The sequence below is a fragment of the Rattus rattus genome, chromosome 8 (genome assembly GCF_011064425.1).
Source record: "Rattus rattus isolate New Zealand chromosome 8, Rrattus_CSIRO_v1, whole genome shotgun sequence".
Taxonomy (NCBI): Eukaryota; Metazoa; Chordata; class Mammalia; order Rodentia; family Muridae; genus Rattus; species Rattus rattus.
Genome location: NC_046161.1, coordinates 84,164,106 through 84,173,030, shown reverse-complemented (window position 1 = coordinate 84,173,030; position 8,925 = coordinate 84,164,106).

Genomic DNA, 8,925 nt, shown 5'->3' with positions numbered 1-8,925 from the left:
AAGCCAGTTCTCTGCACAAACTGAAAGTGCTCTTAACCACCACGTCATATCTCTAGCCTCTTCAGAGCTTGTTACAAGCAAGTAAATAAATTATATTTCTGATGATTTTATGTTCTCAGAATAAGAAGAAAATGGCTTTGGAGATCGAGAAGGTTTTTGATTAATTATTTTATTTTTGGAGTTACAAAGTGTTAAATTCATACTTGCATAGTGTACAAACCAGAGCTCCCAGGGACTAAACCACTACCCAAAGACTATACATAGACTGACCCAGGGCTCCAACTGCATAGGTAGCAGAGAATAGCCTTGTTTGGGCACCAGTGGAAAGGGAAGTCCTTGATCCTGCCAAGGTTGGACCCCCAGTGCAGGGGAATGTCGGAGGGGAGGCACTAAGGTGGGTAGATGGGAGGGGGGAACACCTGCATGGGGGCGGGGGCTGGGATGAGGACTTATAGAAGGAAACTGGGAAAGGAAATAACATTTGAAATGTAAATAAAGAAATATATCTAATAAAAAATATTTCAAAAAAATCTCAAAAAAAGAAAGAGTTTTGTGAAGATATACATATGAAAATTATATATTTTATGTTTTAAATGAAAAAAAAACAAAGGTCAGCTCAGGGTAGTGAGCATTTACACCTCCATAGACACTTTAAATTTTTGCTTAACAAATAATAATCATAATTATTTATGAAATATAACGACACACTGAAGCACACATATACAATGTGCACTGATGAAATCGGGGAAATCAGATTCTCTACCTTTTATCATTGCTCTGTGGTTGGAGACATTGAACTCCTCTTTCCTCCCTATTAAAAAGCCTAAGTTACTCTGGACAGGTCTGAGCTGTGCTGTCGAATGCTCCAACTTCTCCTTGAGTTGTTTTCTGGTAGCAGTTAAGCAAACTCTCACTGCTTCTCCCTCTCCATCTGGGTCATCCCTTTTAGCACATCCTTCCTCTCATTTTCGCTCCGGGTGTTCATTGAAAGAAAATAGCACCCTCATTCAAAGAAACATTTGCACATCGGGGTTTACTGTTACGTAATTCACCCGGAGTAAGATATGAAACTAGGTAACTGCATATCAACCGATGGGCGGAGAAAGAAAATATGGTTTGTGTCATGTAGCAGAATATTACCTAGCCACTAACGTGCTGACATTGTCAGCAAACTGATGTAACTGGGGACATTGTGTTATGTGAAATTAGACTCAGAAAGACATACTTCAGTCCTTTGTCTCAGGGAGTGACTGAAGAAAAGAAGAAAGCTGCCTTGAAATGAGAAAAGCCAAGGGTAGGCTTGTTTTCTCTCACACACAGGTAAATGGAAAGCCAGAGCGACTTCAGAGGAATTAATTCAATTTGCTAAATCCCTGGAAGTGGGCGTGTGATAAATGCCTGAATAGGATAAAGCATTCGAGTCAGCCAGAGATTCTTGGCCAAGCTGAGTTTTGTAGTTTGGGAGTGGTGATTCACTTCTAAAAGACGGTTTCCCAAACAACACAGCCGAAACAAAATATAGGCATTCCTCTAGTCAGTCTTGTTATAACTCCCTACCAGGAATAAATATTTAGTTTAAAATAAACACACACATTCCGATGGGCCCATTTGTAAGAACTCTAGGATTTAACAGTGGACAGTGTGTACACTGACACAGATGACATGGTGGCTATTCTTATTTCTTTTGCATGGCCGGGTGGGTTGTGGTTTCTTTAGTTTGTGAAGACTCCAAAGGCAATCTCGAGTTTGGAACCATCAGATTATCATTTAGAAAGACCCCGAAGTAACGCGATTTTCCTGAGCTCTGGAAACAGAAATAGATTCTAACGCTATATCAAAGCTGACGGAGACGGAAGGGAACGCGGCTCCCAATGCAGTTTTTCTAATTCCCCTTGGCTCTCTGACTCGAAGGATGTTCCCGTAAGTTTTGTCTGTGACTCAGCAGTACATTCCGATGACCTCATGCTTCCACTTACCCAGACGCGAACATGACTATTTACTCAGTCTGTGATCCCCAATTAGGATGGCAGCAGCCTCAGGGGAACTAAGCGTGTGGCTTGGCGTTCATCTTTTTCCCCCTCTCAGAAAATCAGCACTTACAGTGAGCCTGCTTAGCAGACATTTTTTGTTTCTTAAATCCTTTCGGATATTTCTTGGTTACTGTAGCTAAAAGCCTAGCTACACATATCTTGCATACAGTAAAGCAAACCTGTTTCTACCCTTTTACATCACTGCTACACCAAGGTCTAAAAACCCAGTCTTGACCATCAAATTCTCACAATAATGATTTGTTATCAAAGCTGTTCTGGGATTATGGAATTAATTCTTTAGAAACAGCAAGGGAGCGTAAAGAACTTCTGCCTCAGAGGCACATACATGACGATCACACCTGAGTATCATTCAGTTGCGGTGTAAGCATTTGTTGGTATTTTCAGTCGTGTGTGCGTGTGTGTGTGTGTTTGTGTGTGTGTGTATTTGCTGTGTGTTAGAGTTTGTGCATTGACAGTGACAATAGTTTTTTCTTCAAAAGGAGATTGTATAGTTTATATTGGAAAATGATCCTGAAATCAGAGGTCAGGAAATACATTTACATGAGTTAACTGTACCCTGAAGTTCATTTCCATCTGAATAATAAGTAGCAAGAAGAAGGTACCTGAGTTCTACACACACACACACACACACACACACACACACACACACACACACACACACGGTAGCCTACCTGTACTGTCTTGGTTTAGAACCATTCATACAATTGAAAAAAAAAAAAAGATTAGCAAAAAGTCAAGCAAGTTCAGTTGGTTTAGAGGAGGAAGAACGGAAGTTGGAGTGGAAGGGATATAAATGGGGTTTGGGAGCCATTTGCCTATTCATTGAATTGAATAAGGGGGTGAGCAGAGGATCCAAGCATGTTTTAATATCCAGGGCTTCTGGAAAAGTGTATACAGTGGACATTTTCAGTGGACATTTGCTAAGAGACTACTCTGATTTTGCCTCAAATTCCATCCCCTTTCTCCTTCTTTGCAGACAGCATTGATCTTCAGTGATGTGTTTGTTGGGTTGCAAGAATTCACAGGTAAATTCCTAAGGAAATGTGACTGGATTCTCTCCCAATTAGACTGGATTTTCACCAAAGATATTCAGAAAAGCAATGGCTATTTTATTGTGAGAGTAACTAAGTCGCACATACTGTCTGCAATATCCCTGCACGAAAAACTGGTACCTGGGGCCTGGAGAGATGGCTGAGTTAATAGCATTACCACTCTTTCAAACAACACGATTTTCTTTTCATTTCCCATGTGGGTGGCTCTCACCTGTCTGTAAAGCCAGCTCTACGACCCGGTGCTTCCACACTCCAAGGACACCTATTTCCTGTGCAAAAACCCTCCCTTGCATATTTATAATGGAAAATAATAAATACTTAAAAATATCGATGTCTAAAATCAGCATTTATGTATGTACTTGTTAAGAGACGGGGTCTCTTTATGTAGCTCAGGTTGGCCTTAAACTCAGGATTCCTCCTGCCTTACCCACCACAGGACTGGGATTACAGGCATGGGAAACACACTGAGTTTGTAATTCATAATTAACTCTACATTGTGTAGTCCACATAGCAATTTCGCCCCAATTCACGAAAGCAAGAGAGTATACTCTATTGATTTATATGCAAATTGGGTATAAGTTTCTTGGAGGCTTGATGACATGAGCAGATATTCTCACACTTCATGCAGGATAGATTCTGTGGGGGAGCTCTGCTGCCCTTGCTGCTGCTATGGGATTTGGTAGGATGTAGGATTTTCAACAACTTCCAGGTGACTTCTAGGTATAATTGCAAGGAACTGGAACCTGACACTCAATGGCTCTTAATCTACTCAATATAAACCCAGTATAAAATCATTATCAGAGGACACTCATATTCTGAGGAAGCTTTTAGTGAACACTGAAGATACAGCTGGGTTATGACTATACTTCTGGCTCCAGAGAATGGCACATGCTCTCCTGATATTTAGAGCAGTGGTTTTCAACCTACCTAATGCTGTGTCTCTTTAATACAGCTCCTCATGTTGTGGACACCCACAACCATAAAATAATCTTCATTGCTACTTTATAACTGCAACTTTGCTACTCTTATGAATCATATTCTACATACTTGACCTGCAGGATATCCCACATGTAACCCCTGTGAAAGGGTCTTTGAGACCATAGGTTGAGAACCACTGCTTTAGTGATAGCCCCATCCATGCACACAGCATACACATACATAAATTCCATTTTCAAAAGCATTTGTGTTGCTGGGTAAATCTTTTGTTGTGTGCATAAAGGGAGGAGTCCTCCAGTTCAAGCAACATGTCTGATAGCGATCAGGTAGCATTATTTCATCTAAGAAGCCTTGGGTACCCAGTCCATATTTCTAGTATCTTGTAGAATTCAGTTTCCTGAGATCTGCTCACAGGGTAAGAAACTGTGCCAACCATTCCATTGGCGATGGAATCCACTGGGAGAAGACAGAATAGATTATTGGCCAAAGACCTGATCGCATTTTTACTTGCCTGATACTCCCTTTTAAACAGGTAGAGAACACAGCTAGGGATGTAGAAATAATATTTATTTGCATGAAATAAAGTCATAGATTTCCCTGCTTTGAAATTGCCTTCACACACACACACACGCACGCACGCACGCATGCACGCACGCACATGAACACAAATGAACATAACCTTCTAAATTTTTTAAATAAATGTTATCATTTGTCCAATAGTTACCTAAAACGGATGTATCATCTTCATTGTTAAAGAGAGCTCAGCACCCACGTGGTACCGTACAGCCACTGTAATCCCAGTTCCAAGACATCTGGCGCCTTTTTTGACCTTTATACAGACACGCAGGCACTCATATAAACACAAAATAAGAAAAAGAAATCATTTTTCAAATCACCACAAGTTGGAAACATGTTTGCTTCCTTTTATAAAACCCTGTTTATTTTTCCTTCATACAGCTTGTCTGCCTGCATACCCTTGAATTGTCAGTGTTACCCCCAGAGTTCCCAGCATCGCGGGGCTCGTTATAGCAGGGGTGGTATGAATCCAAAAGAAAGCCAAACCCAATGGCTTCTTTCTCAGAAGGAACAAGGTGTTCTTTCGAACTTCTTAGGATCCACATTGAAGGATCCATCTACTGAATTACTAGGGAAATTTCCTATGTGGTTTGAAACCACCCACCATGTGACTGAGACAGACCACTCTGATGTCTGGCTTTTCTCACCACCCAGAAATAAACTGACCTCCAGAGCCGCATGAAGGAAGAACACAGCTGTTGCTGAGGTCGGTGCTGTGTGCCCTGCCCAGGTTGGATCCCCACAGCAGTGAGTGTCTCTCTCCGGGTGCTAGAGTATTTATGCACACCAACCTCATGAGTACCAAAAAGACAAGTTTGTAAACTAAGAATAAACTCAAAATATCAATGTTGTAAAAACACGTTGCATTAAATGTTTCAAAGCTCTGCGAAAGTCTTGATTTTATACTAAGGAAACAGGAAAAACAAAAACAAAACCAACAAAACAAAACAGAGACTCGTAGTTTTTCTCCTGGTTTCTTCTGAGTTTCCAGGGTACTTTGGACGTATGCCCGGTCTTTTTAAAATCCTTCATTGTAGATTAGAATGTAACGCAAGTGGTCCTAAATGCCCCTTCTAGGTTCAAATCTTTGTATCTCATAGATCCGAAGAGATTGAGTCTTGGCTGAGAAGATAATTGTACTTCCCTAATGAAATCCACAGGCCTGTGCTGCCCCCTACCGCACCGTGTCATATTCAATTCTTCTGACACCAGGGGTGGGAGACTGAGAAACCAGGTAAGCTTTGTTCTTCCCTTGCTTCTCCCAAGTACCCTTCCTTTGTGTATTCCTACAAAAATCAACAGTATGAAAGACAGTACAATTCTAATTCTGTTGTGGCACGTTATGCAAGATTCGAAACTCTAGTCATCCTTCACTGTTAGTGAAGAGAATTTGAACAAACTTTTTAAGAAGTTGTTCACGGAAGATGTTCTATAATTTGACAAATAAACTTTATCTGAGCCTCAATAATCGGGGAGCTGGAAAATTAAATGAATTTTAAATGAATGTGTGTGGGGGGGGGACAAAAACCGTATCTTCAATTTGAATCTTCCGCAAGGCTGATTAACTTACATCATCTTACAATGAGTTTGGAACGGTGCAGGTCTGGAGCTCAATTACAATTTTTCTTGGGCCAGCTCTGTCCACCTAAGCAACTATATCCCACCTCAGTGACCAATAAAAGCATTTGGACCATACTAACTTAGCAGAACACCAGCTTGCACCAACTCCGAAATCAAGAGTACACCAGAGCATCTGAAGGCATGCCTCTGGTCCTCTGCTTGGCTGTAGCCCGCCTCTCTGATGTCCCCTCAGTGTAGCTGGAAAGGGTTATGATTTATGATTTTCTTGCTGCCACAAAGCCCCATGAAACTGTTTCAACACTGAACACAGAGTTCGATGATTACTCAATCTGTGTTCATGGTCAGACATATTTAGCCCCAGAATCAACTCTTTCTTGTTCCCTTTGAGGAGAGAGCTGTGTTTCAGCATCAACAACCTTTTCCATAACAGCAGTAATAGAAATATTGAGCACTGAAAGACATTCTAGAATGTAGTAGTGTGTTGGTTGTGAAGATGATGCTACCTCAAATGGAAACAGGACTCACATCCTGCAGGAATCCTCAGACCCAGTGACTGGATGCTTACATTAAAGAGCTTTCCCTACCGATCTAGAACTTCACACTTTAAAAAAAAAAAAAAAAAACAGATCCCTTACATGTTGCTACAATTGCAAACTAACTAACCTTAAAATCCTCTTGCTGTAGGAAGCTAGAAAGTCTGATGCAGTACAAACCAAGCATACTGAGGGCAAAGTGTAGCTTGCTTCTGGAAGAGTAAGGGTTTAGCAGAGGCTACAACATAAGAAGCAATCTCAATGCCGGACTCTGATCCACAGTCCTCGTTAACAAATGGGATGAAATTAACCCTGTCTCTGATTCACTATCTGCGATGAGGCTGGTGGTCGGCTTTGAGCTTACCAAGGTGTGGTTTTAGAGCAGAGACTCCAACAAAACAAAAAACCCTAAAGGTATTCACTGGTAAAAAGGGTGAAATTCATCCACTGCTAAGCGGCCATGAAGACAATTATGTATGATGTATATATTGTATCATATCATATTATATTATAAATATTAAGTTTATATGCAATATTTAATATTATGTATAATTGATAACATTATTATTACTTATACCTCAGGAAGGAAAAATTAAATTACTTTTGGAGGATTTAAAAACCACACATTGCCCTCGGTGTTTGGGATTTTGTATTTTAAAACATACACCATCACAGGAAGGGTGTCCATTTGGTACCCCTGGGGTACTAGCAGGGATGAAACTGAACTCTGAAGAGAGTACACCTCACACAAGGCCTCCTCTGTGTCCCCGGCCCGTCCCAGCTGAATTCCAGCATTTCAAACCACAGGACAACATGCTGTCACTCTGTTCTGTTTTTGTATATGCCATTAACGTGCCTTGACACAAGACAGGGTCATCTGGAAAGAAGGAGTTTTGGTTGAAAAATTGCCTGGGAGCAAGATTGTAGAGAATTTTCTTAATTAATGATATGAGAAGGTTCATCTCACCAGGGGCAGTGCCAGCCCTTGGATAGTGATCTTGGCTCTTGGATAAGAAAGCAGGCTGAAGAAGCCATAAGCAGCAAGCCAGTAAGCAGCACTCCTCCATGGCCTCTGCTTCAGTCCATGACTCTAGGTTCCTGCCTTAGTTTCCCTGGACTGTGAAGTGTAAGTCTAAAAGAAAGAAACCCTTTCCTCATCAAGTGGCTTTTGCTTGTGGTGCTTTGTCACAGAAATATAAACTCTAATTAAGGCATAGTTGGAATGTTTACAAACTGTAACAATGACCAGAATGTCAAAATAAACCCAAGGTTACCATAGTGACTCATATCCCTAGAGTAACCAACAGCTGTCTAATTGGACTTAAGCCCTGCTTAAAAGGAAGAGATCTGTGCCCACGAGTGTAAACTTCTCCAACCACCCATGGATGGCGATGTTGCAGACTCTAAAAGGGGACCTGTGGCTGCCATTTTCTTACATGGGTATAATTCCCAATTACAGCCTAAGGATTTATCTTAATGTCATAGATAAGTGTAGCTCTCACCTCTCAAAGAAGACTCTCTAAAAGTAACATTTTAATAACTTTCTTGAGAATTTTGATCATATTCACTTCCTTATCTTCCCCAAAGCCGTCCCAGTCCTTGTCCCTAACACCTACATTTCATGCTTTCTTCTTAATCCTTTGTTCTTTCAGAAGAAAATACATCATAGCAAATGTCTTGTTCCTTTGGTTTGTGTGTGGGTAAAATGACAGGTTTATACCTGAGCTCTCAGAATGCTGTTTATCTGGTTTATATGCAAAGTACAAGATATCACACAGAAAATGTACATCTCTAGTTAAAATTAGAGGTGCATTTCAAAATACAAGGTAATAAGTTTTAGTCTAGAACCCGTGGCTTTTTTTTTTTTTTTTTATAAAAAGTCACAGCAGCAAGTAAATAACTGAGGAATCAATCTTTCTCATCAAAATCTTTTTGCCTCCTCTTCTGTGACATTCCCTGAGTGTGTCGTAAATACAGAATGAGAGGGACAAGGAATTTAGAGAATGGAGAGAATATGGTGAAAGTGATGTAAATATATTATTCACGTATGAAAATCTCAACAAAATAAATGTCGATTGTAATTGGGGCTGGACAAGAGACTCTTGGTTGTTCTCTGACTTTTGACCACTTGTGGATTTCTGTGACATTCTCTTGCAAACAAAGACGCTTCTTTGATGGGGGTGTGAAGGGACTTCT